The sequence below is a fragment of the Podarcis raffonei genome, chromosome 10, assembly GCF_027172205.1.
Source record: "Podarcis raffonei isolate rPodRaf1 chromosome 10, rPodRaf1.pri, whole genome shotgun sequence".
NCBI classification, from domain to species: Eukaryota; Metazoa; Chordata; class Lepidosauria; order Squamata; family Lacertidae; genus Podarcis; species Podarcis raffonei.
In genome coordinates, this window is record NC_070611.1 from 15,604,209 (window position 1) to 15,630,255 (window position 26,047).

Here is a 26,047-nt window from a genome sequence, read left to right on the forward strand (position 1 = left end):
TGGCAGGAGCTGGGACAGAGCAACGGGAACTCACCCCCTCACGGGGATTCGAACTGCCGACTTTCTGATTGGCAAATCCAAGAGTCTCAGTGGTTTAGACTGCAGTGCCACCTGCGTCCCTTTACAAAAAAGGGTTCAGTCCTGCTGGGCACTGCTTCAGCAACATGTGCCCTGCAAGAAACCCTGCTGCCAGCAGGGCTACCCCCTTGGTGCTACGGCAGGCCTGTGTGGCCTCATTATGCTGTCCTCTCCACCCTATCATTGCCCCCAAAGTTCACTGGTTCAGGTCCTAGCTGTCCCCACTGCCACCACCATTGAAAACCTTTAAGAAAAAACCTGAAACCTTCCTCCTAGGTATAATGCCACCAGAAATCAAAAAAAGAAATTAGACCCCTTTTATGTACACGACAGTAGCAGCCAGGATCTTAATTGCAAGAAACTGGAAAAGTAATAAAACACCTACGATACATGAGTGGCAGGTCCAAATGATAGAATATCTGCAGCTGGCCATGATGACAGGGAGAGTCAGAGGTTATTCAAAACAGAAAGTACAGAAAGAATGGAAAATCTTTAAAGAATATCTGGAAAACTATTGTAATAATAAACATCTCCTGGCAGAACTAGAATGATTCTTGTAAAATAAGAAATATAATATTTTTGGTATCTGATGAAAACAAAGAAAGTAATACAGTAATATGGAACTGTGTGTGAAAAAATAATAGAAATAATAATACAATGAGTCTAATCGGAAGTCACATGTGTTTATTTTTTTCCTTTTAATTCTCTGTTTAATTCTTTTTTTCCCTTTTCCTTTTCCTTCTTTTTCTTTCTACCTTCTTTTTTTTGTCCTTTCCTTTTTCTTTTTGATCTGCTAAGAAAGAGATAAAGAGATAAATGTTAAATATGAAAATTTGAGTAAGTTAAAGTGATGTTCTGTAATTTTTCAACTGTTGTTAAAGATGGTCAATTGTAATGAACTGATGTAGTAGTTATTGTGGATTTTTTTGTTATTGTTGAATCTTAAAGTATATATATATTTTTAAATGAAAACCTTGCCACCTTCTCCCATCTCATACCCACCACTAACCTAGCTGCTGCTGTCCAGCATTATGGAAACCCATCAGATCTTGATCCACTTTACTCATCCTTCCACTTATACAGGGAAAAAAAACCTGACTCAGGCATGCTCACTCTCAGGAACCATCACAAGCACCAAACTGGGCAACGTTATGTTCAGATATCTTCAGATATCTTGGTACAGTTTGTCAAGGTTTGGTCCACCATCAGGACTCAAAACAGCACCTGGTGGTATCCAAATGGAGGCCAAAACCTGCTCTTCAATCTCAGGAACTGTCATGCCAAATTGGACAACTGGTCCGTATAGTTAAAGCTATGGTTTTCCCAGTAGTGATGTATGGAAGTGAAAGCTGGACCATAAAGAAGGCTGATCGCCGAAGAATTGATGCTTTTGAATTATGGTGCTGGAGGAGACTCTTGAGAGTCCCATGGACTGCAAGAAGATCAAACCTCTCCATTCTTAAGGAAATCAGCCCTGAGTGCTCACTGGAAGGACAGATCGTGAAGCTGAGGCTCCAAGACTTTGGCCACCTCATGAGAAGAGAAGACTCCCTGGAGAAGACCCTGATGTTGGGAAAGATGGAGGGCACAAGGAGAAGGGGACGACAGAGGACGAGATGGTTGGACAGTGTTCTCGAAGCTACCAGCATGAGTTTGACTAAACTGCGGGAGGCAGTGGAAGACAGGAGTGCCTGGTGTGCTCTGGTCCATGGGGTCACAAAGAGTCGGACACGACTAAACGACTAAACAACAACAACAATTCTGGTGGTGTCCAAACTGGTGCAGAATCAGAATCAGAAGAATCTTTATTTGCCTCAGCCACTAGCCATAGCAATAAATTAAAATGTACTGAAGATAGAGGTAGAAACTTGACTATACAAAATACATTTTGGAGGTTGACATCAATGATCAAATAATAGATCTTATTCTAATTGCCCGCGCTGTAAACCTTGCAGTGCCAAACTGGTTCAATTTGGAACTTTGTGACCCACCATCTTGATTCAAAAAAGCATCTGACAGTGTCCAGGCATAGACAAAAATCACTTCCTTCACCTTGGGAACCATCATGCCACATTGGACAATGGTATTTAAAGAGGTGTCTGAGGGCATAGAGAAGAGATGGATAGAAAAGCAGACAGATGGCTCTCCAAAAGATATACTGCATTAGGGAAGACCCATGTAGAAGGGCACAAGGCTACTGCCATCACTGGAGAATTATGGCCACGTGATCCTTGTGATTATTGGGTTGTTGTTGGTGGTGGTGGTGTTGAATACTCAGTTACTTTACATAGTTTAGTGGTACGGTTACAAGACAGATTCTTTGAGTAGTTTGAGGCTGAGGGTGGGATTTATGCCAACCAACTCTATTCTGGCCTAGAGCTATCACTGCAAATTTGGCCCCTGTGTTGGCAGAATCCAGGCAACATGTCTGCATAATATCTGCTTTATCATGATGGAATATAGAGGAATTTTACATACCGTAATCATCAAGTGATATGGAAATAAAAGGGATTCTTTGAATAGGTGGGGATGATTGGGTGATTTTTGCCAGCCAGCTCTATTAACATTTTGAGCTTAAAATATCAGCTGTAGAATTGTAATCTCTTTCTAAAGGTGTGATGTTTTCATAAGAGAGCATATTTCAGTTAGTTTAATTCAGGACATTTAGCCTTGTGAAATTAGGTCGGTCTAAGCTGTAGTCATGGGAAGCCAATGCAATCAATTAGAGCAAATTTTTCCATGACAATTAACTCATACAGTTTCATGAAGACTGGTACTATTGGATATTGGATATTTCAAAATGAAATCTTTCGTTTTTCTCATTTATGGGCCTTCATCTGGGAAGAAATCTCCCTCCCAAAATTATCACTGATTGCTATTGAGTTCTCTTGTCTTTCATCAATGTAGTTTGCATGATCGTGATGTACTTTTTGTGAGGTGGCTGCAACACCAGAAAGCAAACCTCATGTACTGTACTTTGGCTCAGATTCAGGTGATTTTGTACCAAGGTGTTTACAGTTCCCAGATGTAACAGAATCATCAGAGCATCTCGTCCTTGACTCTCCTAAAAGTTTCAGGGAAGATTTACATCAGATTTGACTCACGCTGTGAGGTGACTGCCACTGAGGGTAATAAGCTTGCCGTCTATAGAACTGGAAATTAATAACATGGGTAAGGAAATGTCCATGTAATTCAGCCAGCCAAAATGTGCGGTTTTTGTTTTGCTGCTGCTTGGGGAACTCCAGATAATAAAAGGGAATACTAAAGTATGATTAAAGCCAGAAATCCAGACACTTGAAAGAGCTTGACTATTGCAATAAATTTGTTAGATTTTTATTTTTTACCAAGAGGCAATTGAAACTTCATGACATCCAAGATACCTGATGCGCATAATAATACTATAATTTCAATAGTGATGTAGGCTCTGCTCTTATCTGGTTCAAAAATGGCAGCTAGACATTCCATTTTGACGACTGTAACCCTGGTTTAAGGAGCCATTTGGCACCTAAAAAGGTAAAGGGACCCCTGACCGTTAAGTCCAGTCGCGGATGACTCTGGGGTTGCGGCGCTCATCTCGCTTTACTGGCAGATGGAGCCAGTGTTTGTCCGCAGACAGCTTCTGGGTCATGTGGCCAGCATGACTAAGCCACTTCTGGCAAACCAGAGCAGTGCACAGAAACGCTGTTTACCTTCCCGCTGGAGCGGTACGTATTTATCTACTTGCACTTGACGTGCTTTCGAACTGCTAGGTTGGCAGGAGCTGGGACTAAGCAACGGGAGCTCACCCCATCAAGAGGAATCGAACTGCCGACCTTCTGATCGACAAGCCCAAGAGACTCTGTGGTTTAGACCACAGCGCCACCCACATGGCACCTAGCTTACAGTATATATCTGGATTCATATCACTGGTTCTAATGGTGCAGAAAAAGTAGGAAGTTCCCTGACCTTCTAGTGGGCAACCACATATTACTGGTGGGATGTGTTCAGCTTGTTGGGACCTAAGTTTTTCAGGCCAGAGCTGAACTCAGCGTAGTTCTACTACTCTTGAATATATATATATATATATTTTTAAAAAGCCACCATGGTGTATGCTACATTGTGACTACATTTGTCAAAGTGTGTGTGTGGGGGAGCAACCAGCTCCACTCTTGTTTCCAGCACTGCTGTGTGATTGTGCAAATTGGGCCTTGTTACTTTGATGCACAGCCAGACCTTGATAATGACCATCAACACTTCGGAACTTACTGTGATTAGGTGAATATCTGAGGAAATCATGTGGATCCTGTCAAGTACAGGCTGTGAAGAAAGCATTACAACTGTGAGCTACCCAGACAGTTTGGGTGGCAAAGAGAACTACATAATGTTTTCCACAATATCGGTTGCCAAAAGCACAGGAAGTGCAGCCATTTCTCCATCTGTTTGAAGCTCTACTTCTAAAGGTACATCATTTGCTAGACAAATTATCTGCTTAATGATAATTTGTTGTATTCTAAGGTAAAATATATTGCATTCTCTTATTTTCATTCATGGATAAACGTTCTTCATTACGCGTGGTCTAAAGGATGCTTTGTCTGTGAGATGGCTGGCTTAGTTGAAATCTATTCTCAGCCAGATTTTTGGTGTGCTTGGCCCTCAAGAAGCTGCTATGCTTTATCTTAGGGGTGGGGAAACTCAGGCCAGGGGGCTGAATGCGGCCCTCAACTTCTCTCTCTTTGGCTCCCAAAACTCCCATAACCCATAACCCATTTCGCCAGATCACATCCCTTGCTGTAGAATGTGAATACACTTGTCCCTCGTATGATTTATTGTCTTTGGGTTGTCTCCAACTCAGTTCTGGTCAGGGTAGACCAAATAAAATGAACCAAGTCGGTCATCTCCATCATTTTCAGTGGGCCTACTCTGAGTAGGATGAACATGAGATTCAGCCGTTTGCATTCACACACTGAATCAAAAAGAGATTGGTGCCATTTATTGTTGTTGTTTAGTTATTTAGTCGTGTCCGACTCTTCGTGACCCAATGGACCAGAGCGTGCCAGGCACTCCTGTCTTCCACTGCCTCCCACAGTTTGGTCAAACTCATGCTGGTAGCTTCGAGAACACTATCCAACCATCTCGTCCTCTGTCGTCCCCTTCTCCTTGTGCCCTCTTTCCCTTCTCCTTGAGCCCTCAATTTTTCCCAACATCAGGGTCTTTTCCAGGGAGATTTCTCGTGAGGTAGCCAAAGTATTGGAGCCTCAGCTTCACAATCTGTCCTTCCATTGAGCACTCAGGGCTGATTTCCTGAAGAATGAAGAGGTTTGATCTTCTTGCAGTCCACGGGACTCTCAAGAGTCTCCTCCAACACCATAATTCAAAAGCATCAATTCTTCAGCAATCAGCCTTCTTTATGGTCCAACTCTCACTTCCATACATCACTACTGGGAAAACCATAGCTTTAACTATGGTGCCATACTCTGCACCAACTGCAGCAGAAGACTCAAATATTACTATAACAAGAGAACCATTGCCAATCAGGCTCTTTTTTTGAAGCGTTGAATTGGGATCTGGACCAAATCCTGCGGCTGGTGTATACCCTAGTATTTGTGCATCCTGAATTCCTACAGAGGAAATTCTCATCTCCTGCATCTGCTTTTGAAGTTCTCTGTTTCCGTTGGTTTTCTTTGAAATTGAGCTTAAACAGAAACATATGCCATATTTCTTTTTTTAAAAAAATAGAAAGAAGGTGCTATAGTGTTGACATCTATTTTTAGATGACACAGATAAATATGTGGGAAATGAAGCTATTTTTAGGGCAGTGAAAGTCTACGCAGCATCAATGATTCCTAATTACGTCGTGATCTTCCAGGAGTTTAACATATTGCAAATTTAATACAGCTACACTTATGCTTTGTAAGTGAGCAAAGCAAACCTTGAAGAATGGATACCATGAGAGCCTGAGAATATTTTTAAAATAGTGAAAAGATGCTTGGATACAGCAATATTCAATATCCTGCTTATAGGTTTCCCACAGAAATCTGGTTGTCCACTGTGAAATTTTGGGCTGCATGGGCCACTGGCTGTCCCAGAATTTTCTTATTACGTTAGTATGTTTGTTTCACTAATATAGTCATTTTCATGCACATCATCTCCCAACAGGCGCATTTTTGTAAGCATCTTTTGGTCAGAGAACTGCATCACAAAATTTGGATAAGTGCGAATTTTGAAGGCTCGCTGTGTTTTGGTTCTCGTACTGTTGCAGAAAGTATGAATTTGATAAATCCGGCTTTAAACATAAACCAAATCAAATTTCTCTTCCATCTCTAATCATAACAGCTAATGTCATCTAAAGAGTGAAGGGACTGAGCTGTGAACCAGTCAGCCCACAATTCTCTCTCTCTCTCTCTCTCTCTCTCTCTCTCTCTCTCTCTCTCCACAAACTTAAGAGGTTGCCTTTTGAAACTGCCCCCCACTTTCTCAGCTCCAACCTCAATATATGACAGTGATCATACTGATTAGTGTTGACACCCAATATCAGCTAATGAAAAATGTGAAGATAATTCAAGAGACTACTTCCTTTTCATCTTGCAGTTTATATGAGGATATAGTGCACTGTGCACACAAACGTCAATTAATATGCACATGAAGCTATGAAAAATGTGCACATTGACAGTGTCATAAAGGGATTGTGCATATTATTACACAGAATTGCCAAGCAATGTGGAAATGTTAATTGATGAGAAGCTTGTTATACAGCATATTGACTGGATCAATACATTAGTCAGGCAATGTGCATTGTTCCTTCACAGAGATTCAGTACACTGATGGAACAATTTATACAACATGTAAAGGTAAAAGACCCCAGAATGGTTCAGTCCAGTCAAAGGTGACTATGGGGTTGTGGTGCTCATCTCACTTTGAGAACGAGGGAGCTGGTGTTTGTCCACAGACAGCTTTCCAAGTCATGCGGCCAGCAGGACTAAACTGGTTCTGGTGCAACGGGACACCGTGATGGAAACCAGAGCACACAGAAACACCATTTACCTTCCCACCACAGCGGTACCAAAGCGGTACCACTGGTGTGCTTTCGAATCACTAGGTTGGCAGGAGCTGGGACAGAGCAACGGGAGCTCACTCTGCCACGGGGATTCAAACCACCAACCTTCCAATCGGCGCAGGTGGCGCTGTGGTCTAAACCACAGAGCCTCTTGGGCTTGCTGATACAACATGACTACATGCTCGCTTGAAATTGTGCACACTTTCCAACACCACTTAGAGACTGTGAGCATGATTTTATATTATTTTATGTACACTGCTTAGAGATGGGGTTTGTTTGTTTTTTAAAAGATAAGTACTTCATACAATTTTTGAAATGAATAAATACAATTGTTTAGTCAATATCTACCATTTCCAGTTTATGTGCACATTCTCCTTTCCTTCAAGTGATTGTATATGCATAGTCTTCATTGATATCTATAGCTTAAAAAACCCAAAACCTATGATCTAGTATAGTGTACAAATTGGGGTGTTCACACGTCATGTATAAGTGTATTTTTCAATATACAGTGGTACCTTGGTTCTCAAACTTAATCGGTCTGGAAGTCTGTTCCAAAACCAAAGCATTCCAAAACCAAGGCACGCTTTCCCATAGAAAGTAATGCAAAATGGATTAATCCATTCCAGACTTTTAAAAACAACTCCTAAAACAGCAGTTTAACATGAATTTTACTATCTAATGAGGCCACTGATCCATAAAATGAAAGAAATAAACAATGTACTGCAGTCACACAATCAACCAATCAGTAGCTGAACTGGGTTCTACACAGTCACAAAAAGAAAAGAAAGAGCCACAAAAACAAAAACATAAAATAAATAGCAAAAAACAGGCAGATCTCAGCATAACACTCGAAACGGAAATGTGGCGCTCAAATCGGAAGCATAACACTCAAAACGGAGCACGTTCGGCTTCCAAAAAGAGTTCACAAACCAGAACACTTACTACCAGGTTTGCAGTGTTTGGGTTCCAAGTTGTTTGAGTACCAAGACATTTGAGAACCAAGGTACCACTGTATAAGATTTGGCTAATATTAGGAATGTGAAGGTTATCTATTTGCTTTGTTTTGCTTGCATTGAGGCACACAATTCTTCTGAAAATATTTCAACCATATTTACCAGATCAGATCAGAAGAATCTTTTTTTGCATCATCAGCCACTAGCCGAAGCAATTAAATCAAATGTATGGAAGACAGAGGTAAAAACTTAATGATACAAAATACATTTTGGAGGCTTACATCAACATTGATCAATATAATCGGTACTGGTTGTCTTTCCTCACCTGTACAACCCAGTTTTAATTATGATGAGCATACCAAGCAGCAGGCAAGTGAAAGTCCCATATAGGTGAAGCAGACCGAAATTAATTAAACAGACATTGCTAGTGGAATCATCTCCATATGCCGCGCAGGGTGCTGACCTGGGAACTGAAATCATCCTCTGGCCCCATGGTACAAAAATTGCTGTCAGATGTCGAAGGCCTTTGTTATAAACCAGCTTATTGGCGGGATCGGTTTTGGTTCATTTCAGGGCAACGGGGTTTTATCTGTCAATGTCAAGGGGTATTTAAGTGAGGAGAGGGCTGCAGAGAAATATTCACAGGACAAGTAATTAGGGTGAAGGATTTCCAGCGGCAAAATAAGGCCCTCAGAAAAACGACGACACGGCGAATTTTAGATGAATGCTTCCCATGTTAGGGATACTGTAGCTCAAGCATTGATGGTGCTTCAGTCCATATCAGTCTACCTTCTCGATAGTCACCCCCACCTTGTGGAACGTCCTCCTGTCAGAAGACATCTGAACAAATCCAAACGCAACACGTGGCTAATAATGTATTATCAATAGTTAGGTCATAATACAAAATTTACAAATCATAAGCATCCACATACAATATATGCACAGTTATGCAAAAGATCATAAACAAGAAATTGTTGTTGTTTAGTTGTTTAGTTGTGTCCGATTCTTCGTAGCCCCATGGACTAGAGCATGCCAGGCACTCCTGTCTTCCACTGCCTCCCGCAGTTTGGTCAAACTCATGCTGGTAGCTTCAAGAACACTGTCCAACCATCTCGTCCTCCGTTGTCCCCTTCTCCTTGTGCCCTCCATCTTTCCCAACATCAGGGTCTTTTCCAGGGAGTCTTCTCTTCTCATGAGGTGACCAAAGTATTGGAGTCTCAGCTTCAGGATCTGTCCTTCCAGTGAGCAAGAAATAGTAAGTGTAGTAAACTGCTGCCAGGAAACACCGCTGCGAAGGCAGGATGCATTTCAATAGTCTATGTCTAGCAATATTGCAGTAGTAGGGAGGGGCATATGAAGGGGGCGGAGGGGGTACTACCAAGGTACTACTGTAGCACACAGGTATAATAATAATAATAGTAGTAGTAGTAGTAGTAGTAATAATAATAATAATAATAATAATAATAATAATAATAATAATAAACTTTATTTATATCCCGCCCTCCCCAGCTGAAGCCGGGCTCAGGGCGGCTAATAACAATAAAATAGTACAACATTATAAAATCATTCCATTATAAAATTAATTCAACTCAAAATGATGGCAACCATTAGGCTAGAGTTCTGTGAAGATTGCCAAAGGAGGGAGTCAGGCTGTGCCCTGACCAAGGCCTGGTGGAACAGCTCTGTCTTGCAGGCCCTGTGGAAAGATGTCAAGTCCTGCAGGGCCCTAGTCTCTTGTGACAGAGCGTTCCACCAGATTGGAGCCACAGCCAAAAAAGCCCTGGCTCTGGTTGAGGCCAGCCTAACCTCTCTGTGGCCTGGGACCTTCAGGATGTTTTTATTTGAAGACCGTAAGTTCCTCTGTGGGACATACCAGGAGAGGCGGTCCCGTAGGTACGAGGGTCCTAAGCCGTATAGGGCTTTTACTGCCTTTTATTTCTGCGTTTTTACTGTGTTTACTGCCTTTTATTTCTGGTCCTTGGAACACAGGGACAGTTAAATAAGTGTCCTGTTTTCTGAAGCGTACACACATCTCCTGCTGTGGATTATATAGGTTATGTTCTGTGACAGTGCAACATTTAGTAATAGAATTGTTACAATGTTCCACATAATTTACATGGGCTCATCTGAAATGTGCATAGAAAAGCTTGTAATGGTCAGGGGTCCCTTTACCTTTACCTTTACCCTCCCCCCAAAAGCTCTACAATTTTGGTAGATTCCCAAGAAAAACCACCTCAACGTATTTGCGGGTGTCAGGAATTTAACTTTTTGAAATATGGCAACCCTACCATAGGTGTTCCTAAAGACATTATTGACATTACTAGTATAAAGGTAAAGGACCCCTGACAGTTAAGTCCAGTCACAAACGACTCTGGGGTTGCGGTGCTCATCTCACTTTACTGGCTGAGGGAGCCGGCATTTGTCCACAGACAGTTTTTCCGGGTCATGTGGCCAGCATGACTAAGCTGCTTCTGGCAAAACCAGAGCAGTGCAAGGAAATGCTATTTACCTTCCCGCCGGAGCGGTACCTATCTATCTACTTGCACTTTGACATGCTTTCAAACTGCTAGGTTGGCAGGAGCTGGGACCAAGCAACGGGAGCTCACCCGTCATGGGGATTCGAACTGCCGACCTTCTGATCAGCAAGCCCTAGGCCCTAGCGACACCCGCGTATAAAGTTACAATTTGGAATATTAACCCATTTTCTTGTTCTCACAATCCCACTTTTTCTAGAAATGTACTGTTTTGTAATGTCATCAGCATTTGCCGTGTTAAAGAATATCTACTGATACATTGCAGTACAAGGGTTTCTGCTACTAAAACAAAAAATCCTAGTTTCATCCCTTACTTATAAGCAGGAGCACTAAGCATGCTTAGCAATCACTCCTGAAATTGTTATTTGCTGCTTCCTTTGCTAGCATGTAGACCTTTCTGAAAACCATGGAAGGTTCTGTCTGTACTTGGGGTGAGCACCCCATGATGTCCCTTCACTTTTCAAGTTCCTCATTTAATTCGACTGATTTTTGATAGATCTACTCTGAGTACAATCTAGTCTGATGCAACCCTTTAGTTTAAGATATTTAGAAAGGGAACAGAAAAGTACACCAAATGAAAGTGTCAGCGAAAGAACTACAACATAATAGTTCTTTGTGCTTACTTGGGATAAAGCTGTGAGAGAGCTTAGTCTTATTTAGCCTCCTAATTATTTTGGTGAGATCATATAGTGTCTAAAGGTTTTACTACAGTTCCCTGATTTCCATTGTTTGAACACAACACTTTGAATGATGAATCACCAGCTTAAACAGAACAAATGTCAACACATCCTTTTATAACGCAGTATTCTTCACCCTGAAGAGCCAACACAGACTTGGGTTTTTGGCTGCCATTGGAAACTGAGGCCTAGCGTACAGATGAAAAGCCTGGGAAAGGAAATGGTATTGACTTTTCTCAAGAGTTTTCGCTTAAGTTTTGACCCGGTGCACACACATTTCATGTTCCATTTGCTGCGACAAAGCAACCTTCCTCTGCTGTTGTGTCTGGAGGTGAGTGACAGCTCGTTACCTCCCCAAGTATAGGGCATAAAGTGTCCTCAGATCTCCAAAAGCAAGAGATTGCTCAAGGAGCAGGCTCAAGTGTTAATAAAAATCACGATCATGTTGCTATCTGGGGATAAGCAATGTGAAATTACTCACTTCAAATGCTTTTGTAGAACTCGTTAAATATCAAGTGAATCACTAAAGATTTCATATGTGTGTGTGTGTTTGTGTACATAGTGGTTTGCAAGCAGAACCATATGCTGTATTCCTCTTCGTGTAGATGATCGAAACATTTCCCAACTGCCCTCTATCTTCCGTAGGGTTTCTTCCACAAGTCCCCGTCTGAAGAGAGTTGCACGATATCTCAGCACCAAGCAGTATTGGCGGTGGGCAATGACGTTACTACAGTTCAAAAGCTGCATTTAAAAATAAATAAATACATGCACACAAGCTCTGTCAGAAAGGAGCAAAAAAGACTGCCTCAAAGGATGCTAAGCAATGGAATTTTCATGTGAGGAGGGGAAATATTGTGCTAGTTTTCCTGACTGAGCTGGTGCCCATTGAGGGCAGTGATATGAGAGTGTGGAGAACAACAGAATGGGGAGACCATACAGGCCTGCCACAGTGGGCAGAAATCATGTGCAGGAATCATGCACCAAGGAACATCTTGGCGAAACAGCATGCAATGGGGTTGAGCCCTCATACTGCTCTCTGCGGTGTGGTCAGGAGGAGCAGGAATGGAGAAGCAATATCTCCTTCGCCATCCATGCACCTTCCTGACCACATAATCCTGAACTTAATTTGAGCCAGGTCCATGTGAGGTCATTGGGTCAGGGCAGGTCCCTGGGTCTGGTGGTGGGGCTGCGCAGCCCTCTGCTGCCCCCTCAAGATTGGGGGACTGAACCACGTCTCAGCGGACTTTGCCGGTGCTGTAGAGGCCTCAGCCCCATGGGGTTGGCATGCCTGGAGGGAGATGATCTGTTTCAGATATGTCATACAACTGGGACAATGAGAAACACAGAGAGACAGAGAGGGAGAGGGAGAGGGAGAGGGAGAGGGAGAGGGAGAGAGAGAGAGAGAGAGAGAGAGAGAGAGAGAGAGAGAGAGAGAGAGAGAGAGAAGGTGTGTAGATGTTCCATGCATTACGGCGACAATTTGCTCCCTGAGTTTCAGATTCTACATATGGTCTGTCTCCGTTAGATTGCAGTGGCAATAAAGATTCATGAAACTTCACTAACAGCTTCCTAATGAACTCCTTAAAAGAAGGCTTTAGGGAGCTTTTAGTTTTACTGCCGCAATGAATACAAGTGGCTATTGAACAAAAAGAATTGCAGCTACATTTATGTCGAGGAATTAAAAAGCTATACATTTCCTCTCTCGCACCGAGTTCTTTGGATTCCGCAATTTCTCATTTCACCTCCGGTTTCCCAACAAAGGAGTCAAGCTGATCTCTTTCTATCCAGCCCCACTTTTCTTTCCCCATCCCACAATGAAAGCTCTTATTATCATCCCATTGCTGACCTCTTGCCATTTCAGAAGCACTGCAGTGGGGGATAATCACTCGGCATAATGTTCTCCACTAACTAGGCTCGGGATGAAATGCTGAACTGATCATACTTAGCAATGCTCACCGAAAGAACTCCTAATAATGGCCTTGCCTAATGCTTCATTGTCACACAGCACTGCCTGCACAGTATGAAAGTAACCTTGTTGCACCTCCATTTATTTGCAGCGTATGTTCTGTACATGAGAAGGACGAGGGGGATACAGGAGCATGAGAGGTGAAAAATATTAAGGAGATTTGGTACCCTAGAAACCACAGTTCACAACACTGAAACACATAGGAACCCTTTCCCTTGGCCTACTTTCATACAGAAATAATAATAATAATAATAATAATAATAATAATAATAATAATAATAATACCCTACCCACTCTGGGCAGCTTCCAACACATATATAGAAACCTAATAAAATGTCAAACATTAAAAACTTCCCAATGCAGATCCTGCCTGAGAAACGTCTTTGCCCCTGTGGAGATGGTAGCACCGAAACAGTGGCACACGTCCTCCTGTCTTGTACTCTCTACAAAGACCTGAAGAACGAGATCTTCACTCCACTCGTACTAACCATCCCAGGGTGCTCAACCACTGCCACAATGTCCTTTCTTCTATCAGATCAAAATGAGCAGATAACAGCAAAGGTTCATAGCAGGGGCAATCAGAATAAGGGCCACTAACTGATGGCTGATTCAGGACTTTAAATTGTGCTCTTATATCAAATTTCCTTTTCTGCGTATACTGTAATGTTTTGCTGTTGCTATGGCCATTGGCTAATGCGAATAAAGTTTTATCTTATCTTCCCAATGCAGATGTCTTTAAAAAGTTGTGTACAGTTGTACCTTGAATCCTGAAGGCCTTGGTACTTGGACATTTTGGCTCCCATACACCACAAACCTGGAAGTGAGTGCTCTGGTTTGTGAACATTCTTTGGAACCCGAACATCCGATGGGGCTTCCAGAGCTTCTGATTGGCTGCAGGAGCTTCCCTGGTAGGGATTTTATCGTGTTTCCAGCTTTGGGCAAGCAGCATCCTTGCAGCTGTTGTAGCATACATAAACAGTCTTTTCAATTCCTTCGGTATCTCTGCACATACAACTCCTAACAAAAAGGCTTCTGGTTTTTTAACAAATGTTATCTTGAACATTCCCCGACCCAATTCATCATATATCATTCCCCATACACAAAACAGTTCTTGCTGCTTCGGCCTGAGAATTAAAAAGGCAATTTCAAAGATCCTCCTGAAATGTGCCTAAGTCAGTAATGGATGCTGCAGTATGCAGGGTAAATTGATAATGACCGCTCCCCACATCAAATGGGGGGCGCCTTTTGCATGGTCGTGCGCAGCCCCCCGGATCCCAGTGTGGCTTCTGGTAGTACGGGCTTGCTTCGCCCTCCCCAGGCTGGGTACCTGGAAGTCTCCACCTACCTCAGACAATCGCCCAATCGCCTGGCGAGGCATTGCCAGGGGATCGGCCAGGTAGGGGGAGGGACCTCCCTGCCCACACAACAGAAGGTGAATCTTACCTGTGAAGTGTCAGTTTGCTCCAGAGCTTCTTCCACCCTGCCCGCCTTCAGTTAAGCCTTCTTTTGCAGGTTAACCTCTTCTCCACAGGTATGCGGGCACAGCTATGTCATGGTCGCTGTTGAAGGGCCAGAAAGGAATTTTCCTGCATTGGCAGGTTTTGCCTTCCCCGTAGCAAAACGTCACAACTTTGGCGGTTTCAGGTCTTGGGTGAAATCCTTTAGTCTATCTTCCTAAATGGGGGGGGGGCGTGAAGCGGTGACCCATGCCCCCCTTGCGGTGGTGATACTAGGGTTCCCCGTTAAAGGGGTCTTGAGGGGAGGCACTGGCTGTACGCCGAGAGGTTGTCATTGCTCTCCCCTGCGACGGTGGCGAAACAGGGGGCGGGCTTTCTGCTTGAACATATGTTCTCCAGAGCCAGCCCAATCCCCACACATTCTGGATAACCCTGATATCTCCCAGATCCCCGGCTGGGGACTGGGAAGGATAAACGCCCAATGCCTGAGCCAAGGTCTCCCTACATCTGAAACTTAATAAAGTTGTGGCCAATTTAAATCCCATAGCACATTGTCTTGAGTCATTATTCCACTCGGGGATCGTCTGGGGTTGGGGGGGACTCCACCTGTCCACGCAACATACACCTGGAGAGCATAGGTAGATCAGCATTCATGCAATTCCCATTGCATTCCCATTGCCTCCACATAATGTTGTTGAATATACACATTCTCAATTTTTCCTTGATGTGGAACGGAATGTGTGAAAGATATCACAGACCATGCTTTTGATACAAAAATCTATACAAAATAGAATGTATTTGTTTAAAAAAATCAAATGTATTAAAATCCATGGTAGGAAAGGATAAGTTTATTTTTTACAAAACAGCAACAACAACGCAATAGGCAATGATTCTATAAATGTCAACGAACTGTAGGAATAAATGTTTGATCCTTACTCACAGTAATGGCTTCCCGGCATGCTATAAATCATTTCCAATTCAGCAGACTAATGCATTTTTTTGTACGAGAATCTTTAGGGAGACAAAGTTATAGGCTGTTTGGGAGTCTATTAACATGGTCAGGTGGGGCTTTCAATAAGGCTTATGAAAAGACGCCTGGCCCTTATTTCATTAATGAAATCAAACCTGCTGCAAATACAAATACCGTGGTACCTTGGTTTACGAACTTAATCCGTTCCAGAAGTCTGTTCTTAAACCAAAGCGTTCTTAAACCAAGGCGTGCTTTCCCATAGCAGCGGGGGGCTCAATTTACAAATGGAACACACTCAACAGGAAGCCGAACATGTTCTCCTTCCAAGGCAAAGTTCACAAACCAAAACACCTACTTCCGGGATTGCAGCGTTCTTAATCCAAGTTGTTCATAAACTAAGCTGTTCTTAAACCAAGGTACCACTGTATTATGCTAGCTGGAGCATTGATATATACAGGGTTGAGCAGGGTTGATATATACAGGGTTTAACAGGGTAATTCTTTAATTGCCCTTTCAATGAAACAGGTAGCAAAAACCTCCTTTTGGATGAGGATCAAAGCATAAATAACTAACACAGGTAACAGAACCCCTGGATTTTCTTCCACTAGAAATATTTGAAATCCTTCTCATTGTCCAATATATTTCTCCTATTGTTTAAAGAAATGTTTGTAGTCACTAGCAATAACAATACCAGGTCTATTTTAAAGCTTCAACATAACGAGGCCAATCACCTTCTGCCATGAAGCTTTATATAAAACCAAAAGAAGACAAGCAAGCATTTGAAAGAACTGTCAGTAGCAGTCCAAACCATCTGGGCTGCCTGCCAAAAGTCTCTGAACCTAAAAATGCGGGTTAACTAAACAGCAAAAACTTCATGCCACTCTAGAGAATTTTCTTCTTCTTCCATGACAGTTATAGATCACCAGTACAGCTCTTCTAGCTTAACTTACTGAGTTGGAAATTTGGAAGATGCTGTTTCATCTCCTTCAAACTATGTAGTCACTTAAAAAGAAAGCCAAAAGCCAATAGCCTATTGTACTTTTCAAAACAGGAAAGTGAGACGAGGCCAGGCCATGGCTAGAGAACATGTTTTGCAGGTAGCAATCTAGAGCCATTCCATAGCATCACAGATTACCATATTTTTTGCTCTATAAGACTCACGTTTTCCCTCCTAAAAAGTAAGGGGAAATGTGTGTGCGTCTTATGGAGCGAATGCAGGCTGCACAGCTATCCCAGAAGCCAGAACAGCAAGAGTGATCCCTCTTGCTGTTCTGGCTTCTGAGATTCAGAATATTCTTTTTCTTGTTTTCCTCCTCCAAAAACTAGGTGCATCTTGTGGTCTGGTGCGTCTTATAGAGCGGAAAAATATGGTAAGTGACCTTTGGAAATACAAAATAATTTTGTGAACAACTCACCCCACCCCAGCTCCTCTCAAACTGTTAGAGAACATCAGTTGAATTTGGTAGAATGACTTCCCTAATCTCAGCATCCATGATTCTGAATGCAACTGTGTATCCATCTTTCACACTATTTCACAGTATTTTATATCATTTGAGGAATTGATGGCCTTAGTCTGTCACCCATTTCACATCCTTCTGCTTCCTTTATTAATCAACATGAACTAACTTCAAGAGTTTCATGCAACATAATGTGAATTTTGCAAAAAGGGATCACATTTTAAAAAGGTCAGTTCTCCTTTACAATTGGTATCCCCATTGAAATCACTGGCATTACTTCTGTATTAAGCAATCTCGAAGCTTAGTTCAAACCATTCAGCCAGATTAGTTTCTTGAAAAACCACCTGTACCACAACACTAGCTGAAATACTCTGAAAGCTGTGTTTTGCCTTTGTCTGAATTCAATGCATTTTGAAATTTCTATCTCTATTGTATTCCCTTAACATTGAGATTTCTTAAGGCGAGGAGGTGTGGGGACGTCTTAAGGCATGCGACTGAATTACAAAGACAAATCCTTTTCATGTTGAGTATGATGTCAGTGTCACATCTAATCCTCTCGTTGCTCAGACAAATGTCAGCAAATGGGAAGAATTATAGTTTTTTGTCTCAGAGGGGTTGCAGATCCCCACTGTAAGCTAAAAGGAAGCAAAGCTGAAACTCAAACACAATGGAAAGACAGTCACAAACGCCCGAGTTACTGTCTACTCTTATGTCTCTATTACTGCTTTACGTCTCAATTTTCAATGCTTTCGGCCTGATCCATTGTTCCCTTTGCATACGTGGCGATTCCACAAGGCTCATGGAGCTCTTCTGCCTGCAAGAATCCTCTTGCATATGGTGGGTGGCTCTGTGCATGCAAGAGGTGCACATGTGAATTTATTCCACCCATTGGAACAAATTGAGAAGCTGGCAATAAGGCCTTATTTACACCTACTTCAAGGTACGCAGGTGGCGCTGTGGGATAAACCACAGAGCCTAGGACTTGCCAATCAGAAGGTCGGTGGTTCGAATCCCCCTGACGGGGTGAGCTCCCGTTGCTTGGTCCCTGCTCCTGCCAACATAGCAGTTCAAAAGCACGTCAAAGTGCAAGTAGATAAATAGGTACCGCTCCGGCGGGAAGGTAAACGGCGTTTCCGTGCGCTGCTCTGGTTCGCCAGAAGCGGCTTAGTCATGCTGGCCACATGACCCGGAAGCTGTTCGCCAGCTCCCTCGGCCAATAAGGCGATGCAACCCCAGAATCGGTCATGACTGGACCTAATGGTCAGGGGTCCCTTTACCTTTACTTACACCTATTCCCCCCCACTTTTTTCCAAGTGTGATCTATGCTTTAAAGCTCCGTGTCCAGAAAAGGCTCGTTCTCATGTTGCCACTGTCAGTTTGCATTTCTTAGGACGGAAAGTCTTGATCTGATGTGTAGAGATCTTTCCTATTCTACTTAATTCAAGAGGGCTCTGGAAGCTTCTCTGTGTGCAAGAAGGTTGGTGACGTTTGGGTTATTCCTTCAGTGAAGCAGAGTGCAGCTGGTTTAAACTGGTCCTGCTATCTCTTTCAGTCAGGTCATAAAAAAATTCCTTCCAGTAGAGCCTTAGAGACCAACTAAGGTGCTACTGGAAGGATTTTTTTTATTTTGTTTCGACTATGGAAGACCAACACAGCTACCTACCTGTAACTAGTCAAGGTCATGCTGTCTATAATAGTAGGGCCAGAAGGAGCCTGGGTTTCACTTTCTTTTTCTATCTCTTTTGTTCTGTATATAGTGTTAAGGCAGCATTTCTCAACCTGTGGGTCCCCAGATGTTGTTGAACTACAATTCCCATCACCCCTAGCTAGCAAGGCCATAGTTCAGGGATGATGGGAGTTGTATTCCAACAACATCTGGGGACCCACAGGTTGAGAACTGCTCAAGGTTCCCTGTAACTTGGCTTCTCGCAGTGAGGGAACTGCCAGAAGGCCCTTGGTGCTGGATCTCAGTGAACAATGGGGATGGATACACTCCTTCAGGTATACAGGACCGAGGCTGTTTAGGATGTTAAAGGTCAGCATCAACACTTTGATTTGTGCTCAGAAACGTACTGGGAACCAATGCAGATCTCTGAGGTGTTATATGGTCCCGGCAGCCACTCCCAGTCACCAGTCTAACTGCCGCATTCTGGATTAATTGCAGTTTCCGGGTCACCTTCAAAGGTAGCCCCACGTAGAGCGCATTGCAGTAGTCCAAGCGGGAGATAACCAGAGAATGCACCACTGTCAAGACGGTCCACGGGCAGGTAGGGTCTCAACCTGCATACCAGATGGAGCTGATAAACAGCTGCCCTGGACACAGAATGGACCTGCGCCTCCATGGATAGCTGTGAGTCCAAAATGACTCCCAGACTGCACACCTGGTCCTTCAGGGGCACAGTTACCTCATTCAGGACCAGGGAGTCCCCCACACCCACCCGCCCCCTGTCCCCCCAAAACAGTACTTCTGTCATTCAGGATTAAACCTCAATCTGTTAGCTGCTTTAGGAGAGCACTAGACAAATCTTATGGCTATTATATTATATTCTTTGTATTTTGAAGCACATGGTTCCAATGTGGGTTTTGTAATTGTATTTCTTCTGTTGCATATATGCCACTGAGGAGAAGGCTTTTTAAAACATTATTCTATAAGGCAAGATCAAAACAAACAGACAGACAATGCCTTCCAAGAAAATGAGAACAAGTTCCAACATATCAAGTTTTGGTTGTAGCAATATAGCACTTCAGTGCACATGTTTCGTCCGCAACAACATGAGCTACATAAAAATATTCAATCCTCTGCCTGGAGAAGCGTACAGAGTGAAATTTGAAGGGTAGAAGGAGTGAATGTGAGAAAATGCAACTGCATTGGCTATTTTGGCTCACTTTCATTTGAGAATGAGTATTAGGGACGTGGGTGGTGCTGTGGTCTAAGCTCATGGAGCTCTTCTGCCTGCAAGAATCCTCTTGAATATGGTGGAATATGGCTCTGTGCATGCAAGAGGTGCACATGTGAATTTATTCCACCCATTGGAGCAAATTGAGAAGCTGGCAATAAGGCCTTATTTACACCTACTTCAAGGTACGCAGGTGGCGCTGTGGGATAAACCACAGAGCCTAGGGCCTGCCGATCAGAAGGTCGGCAGTTTGAATCCCCGCGATGGGGTGAGCTCCCGTTCCTCGGTCCCTGCTCCTGCCCACCTAGCAGTTCGAAAGCACGTCAAAGTGCAAGTAGATAAATAGGTACCTCTCCGGCAGGAAGGTAAACAGCATTTCCATGCGCTGCTCTGGTTTCACCAGAAGCGGCTTAGTCATGCTGGCCACATGACCCGGAAAAACTGTCTGTGGACAAACGCCGGCTTCCTCGGCCAGTAAAGCAAGATGAGCGCTGCAACCCCAGAGTTATTCGTGACTGGACTTAATGGTCAGGGGTCCCTTTACCTTTTTTTTATTAAGGGGCTAATCCAAAGGGGTTGCAGAAATAGTAAATTAGAGAAGAGAGATAACCCCAAATGTGTAGTCAGGGAGGATGTTCCAGGCATTGCTATGTGAGAACATCTTGGAGGCAGATTTTCCTAAAATCAACACTCAGCTGAGTCATTACTGGCAGCACGTACATTTACAATGGAGATGTATACATTGTCTAGTCAATTTCCAAATAAGCCAATGCAAGTTTTGGGAGTTGCTTCATCCTAAAGCTGAATGTTTTGGAGCAGGTCTCCCACTCAGTTAATTTGATATCCCACGTGTCATTGTTTAGCAATCCTCAATCTCTCTCCCCCCCCCCCCCCAGTTCTGCATTACCTTATATGGCATGGTAGAATTCTGCATTAAAAAAAAATCAAGGTTTTTGGCTTAATATCGATGTTTTCAAGAGGCCGGTTTTACTTTCTTTGCTGCGTATTCAGCTTTAGGTGAAAGTTGCATGGGAACTGATCAAGGGAAGAGTCACGGGCGGAGGAAGAGGAGTGCGGGGGGAGCACCCCACCCCGGCGGTGCGATCCCGGTGGGGTTCCATCATGGCTGCCCCCCCGCCCACACTGGGCGCCTTGCCCCCAGGATGCATGCCACACCCCCAGGACATGTGCCAGCCCCACCCCCACCCCACCTGCTCTCTGCCCCCCCCCCCGGTGCCGGAGCATGAAGCTTCACCACTTGTGATGGCCTGGGATTCGGACTCGGATGCTGAACCTGAGGGATCCCAGCCTGCACAGGATTCCCCGCCTCCAGAACCAGCTGAGCCGGGGCTGGGGCATGAGCCTGAAGGGTCCTCACCTGTGCTCTGGCTCCTGAGGTGATGGAGGACCCATTGACTGCAGGTACTCTACTCTCAGCCCCATCAGGGGAAGCTGAGGTTGCCTCTGGGTCTGGTAACCCTCCAGCCTCTCCTGAGCTGCAAAGGCTCAGGGCAGAGAGGTGGAGGGAACTAAGTTCCCGCAGGAGGAGTGCTCGCCTCCAGGCCAGGAGAGGCGAGTCACCAGAGGATCGGGGCTGCCCTATGCCTCGGGGCAGATAAAAGCCAGCCAGCCCCAGTCCCAGGTTGTGGGAGCAACATTGTTGGTTGCTAGTTCCTGTCTGAACCCTGTCTTGCTTTCCTGCCTGAGCTCCTGACCCGCCCTGGCTCCCTGCTTGCAAGCCTGTTCCTGACTTCACCCGACTCCCTGCCCTGCACCCAGCTTCAGCTACTACAGACTGCCTCCATATTGCACCTTTGACCACAGACCGGACTTGGACCTCGCCTCTCGGGTAACCCACAGAACCAGCACACCACTGGAAAGAGCCAGCCAAGCTACTCAGAGGCTAACACACTGTATATAATGCTTCTTAACTGAAATCTTATCTTAATAATGTGTACTAAATAGGACATAGATGGAAGTTGCCACAGGCCTCCCAGCCCCCTTTTGTCTCCTCGTTTCCCATGAGCAGAATTATGATAAAATACAAAGATAGAAATCTACGCTGCATCTTTTCCCCCTTCTAATCAGGTTTCTTCTTTCCCTCCTTGTAATAAGGGTTAACAATGCAAAACTCCCACCAGCTGGTGTTCCACAATGAGAAAGCTCTGGGGGAAATTACTCTCTGGCTGACAAAGAGAGGGCAGTGCCATTTACATAACCACATAAGACCGTGTCTCAATGAAATTAGCCCTATCACGATCACACCAGAGAGGCAGAGAAATCCTTATTCATATGCTCTTCCCCCTCCCCCTACATGCTAGGAGACTATGGCTTTGTGTTTTTTTTCTAATTAGAAAATTCTGCTACAGACTTCGAGGCTTTAATTCTCCGGAGCCCAGGAAAGTGATGTTATGACAGGAGATATTCTATATTCTGCTTTGGTAAATTATGCATCGCTTTAGGACAGAGGGCCGCTGACGCGGAGAGGAGGGCGATCCATTCATTTTTCAATGCTGAATATTGCTACACTCGTCATGGTTATTATGGCGCTATTTTATGTCAGGGCTGTACTTACCATGCTTCCACATTTCAGCGGCAAAACACTGCACAGTCTTTATGACAATCGCCTGAATGACAGGCCTGCAAGGTAGGTCACCGTTATTCTCACTGAGTTACTAATCATGCGTTGGATTTTACTCTCACAACCCGTCCGACTCCTGCCGCTGTGCTTGCTACAAACTCAAACACAAAATCAGTCTAAAGATCAACCAATCACATTTCAAATGGTGCACAATAAAGGGGAGAAATTGACAGGACCACATCAACGGAAAGGGAAAATGTCTGATTCCCTCAGCTTTCTTCCCTGCTTAATAACAAAAGCATCATAAAGCACATTTAATTTTGACTAAGAATATCTATATCTATCTATCTATCTATCTATCTATCTATCTATCTATCTATCATCTATCTATCTATCATCTATCTATCTATCTATCTATCTATCTATCTATCTATCTATATCTATCATCTATCTATCTATCATCTATCTATCTATCTATCTATCTATCTATCTATCCCAGAGTGGCTGGGGAAACTCAGCCAGATGGGCGGGGTATAAATAAATAAATAAATAAATAAATAATAATTATCATCATTATCATCATCATCTATCTATCTATCATCTATCTATCATCTATCTATCTATCTATCTATCTATCTATCTATCTATCTATCTATCATCTATCCTCTGGGAAACAATTCATTTCTAAGTTTATAGTTTCAACCATTTCTGTAAAACTCTTTACAAGCACCGGCTAATGTGGCAATATATTCCCAGACCATCTTTTGTCTGCAGACTGTCTTTTTTACAGCGTTATTAGCCATACATTATTCATGATAAGGAGCTGGTCAGCCAAGCCCAAATGCTATTGTTTCTGTTCTCCGCTCATATGGCCGGAAGTCGCTGGAATCAGGAGGAGAATGGGAGAGAGCATTAAAATATGGCAGGCTGAGCCCCAGAAAAAGGGGAGTTTCCAAACGTCTGTGCTGAAATGCCCCTGAAACGTTTTGACGTCGGTTAATTTCAACAGCGTCGTCTGGAGCATTATTGTACATAAAATGAAGAGCGCTTACTTAAAATATTGCTTGGATTCCAATTCACTTTTAGTAGCTTATGCGATTCTCCAGGCAGTTGCTAAACGTTATTATTATTACTATTAAATTTATAGGTAAAGGCAAAGGTAAAGGACGCCTGGGTGGTAAAGGCCAGCCAAAGGCGGCCATAGGATGCGGTGCTCACCTCGCTTTCAGGATGAGGGAGCCAGCGTTTGTCCACAGATAGCCATGTGGCCAGCAGGACTAAACTGCTTCTGGCGAAACGGGACACCATGACGGAAACCAGTGTGCACGGAAATGCTGTTTACCTTCCCGCCACAGCAGTACCTATTTATCTACTTGCGCTGGCGTGCTTTCGAACTGCTAGGTTGGCAGGAGCTGGGACAGAGCAACGAGAGCTCACTCTATTGTGGGGATTCGAACCGCTGACCTTCTGATCAGCAAGCCCAAGAGGCTCAGAGGTTTAGTCCACAGTGCCACCTGTATCCTTATTAAATTTATACACCGCCCATCACCAAGAGATCTCAGTGGCGGTTCACAGAATAAAACACAAGATAAAACATAAGTGATTGCTAGCCTCTAATTTGAGCCCTGAATTATGACTTTGCAGCAGGACTTAGAAACTGGTTGAAATTATTTTACTTGATCCTATCAACAACAACAAAAGCAAGATGTGCATCCTCTGGACCCATTATACTTAGGAGAGCTTATAGGTTGGATCCAGTGTTGCTTATACTCTGAGTCCATTGAAATCAACTCAATGTTAAAAGCTGATTAAAGGAGCTGCAGTTTAAAGAAATAAGTTGCACACAGAAGAAGAGGGCTTTTGGAACTAGTGGATGAATCTTCTTATGGCAAACATTAGCCAATGCTAGCCATACTCAGAGGAGACCCATTGAAATGAGTAGAATTGTAGAGTTGAAAGGAACCTCAAGGATCTTCTGATCCAACCCCCAGAGCTGGCCCAGATGAGTAGATGTAACTTGAGTCTCCACCCCCCAAGTCAAGAAGTGAAGAAACTATACACCCTTTAGAAGACATCTGAAGGCAGCCCTGTAATAGGGAAGCTGTTCATGTTTTCTGTTTTATTATAGTTTATATATCTTGGAAGCTGCCCAGAGTAGCTGGGGCAGCCCAGTCAGACAGGCAGGGTATAAATAATACAACTGTTGTTGTTTTGTTGTTGTTGTTATGGAATGGGACGTCTCTATTTCCATCAGAGAAATGCTGGAGGGTATGTTAATGTTTAATTAGATTTTTTAAAAAGCAAAACACAATTAAACATACTACTGGGGTGTAGGAATCTCCCCACCCACCTGACTGAGAGGAGGGGGTTCAATTTTGTGGGGTGTTCCTTCATGGGGGCTTCTCTGCTGGGAAGCCCCTTGGGAATGTGCACCCTGTAACCCACAGGATCCTGCAGATGCTGCTTCAGGGATGGGGTACCAGGTAGGAAGAAGATTCGGGTGACATCAGGCTTCAACATTCTCAAGGAAAGATGCAACATTCTGCTTGGCCTTTACATGGGTCTTCCTGCCTCATGCCCTGCCCTCTGAGAGCCGCAGATCACTCTAGGCCACCCAGCCTGACCCACAGCAATCCATGGTAGCCAGATGGGTGGGGTATAAATAATAGAATTATTATTTCTATTATGGAATAGGGCATCTCTATTTTCATCGGAGAAATGCTGGAAGGTATGTAAGAAATAAACCAATTCAACAGGTTGGTTACCTTAAGCAATATATCTTGTGGAGCACACTTTAATAATAGCCAACGAGTGATGCTTCAGATATTACATGAAGCCTGCCTTGCTCCATGTTATTTAACTAAATACAGCAAGAGTGCAAATAGATACCTTTATATGACAACTGGCATCTCACTGACTCGTGAATGGTATCAATGGTGTTAACAAATGTCACCTGCTATTTGCAAGGTGTAGCACTATTCACAGGGAGATAAGCTGTTGCTATGTATTGAAGAAATCCAAACACCAAGGCCATAGCCCAAAGCAGCTATGAATGACTGTAGATAACATAACTTGCATTGTTCCTAAGGAAACATGTTGCTTTATTGATTTATTGATTGAATGAGTGATTTAAAAGAGTAGTAGAAATAATAAACTGGGTAAACAGTATTTATGTGTTTATCGGAAACTGTATTTGCATTCATGTTGTGAATATTCCCCCCTTTTTTATCTTATAGGGAAGTGACTGACACAAGCAACCAAATTTTTGGGAGAAGCTAAGGTCCGTATAGTTAAAGCTATGGTTTTCCCAGTAGTGACGTATGGAAGTGAGAGCTGGACCATAAAGAAGGCTGATTGCTGAAGAATTGATGCTTTGAATTATGGTGCTGGAGGAGACTCTGGAGAGTCCCATGGACTGCAAGAAGATCAAACCTATCCATTCTG

General features: G+C 43.5%; 1 long non-coding RNA gene across 1 annotated transcript; it reads left to right on the forward strand.

Moving 5' to 3' along the window:
• Nucleotides 1-822: 822 nt before the first annotated feature.
• LOC128422265 (uncharacterized) lies at nt 823-12,732 on the forward strand. Its single transcript, XR_008332459.1, has 2 exons — nt 823-896; nt 12,656-12,732. It is a non-coding gene; the product is annotated as an uncharacterized LOC128422265 (long non-coding RNA).
• The last annotated feature ends 13,315 nt before the right edge of the window (nt 12,733-26,047 follow it).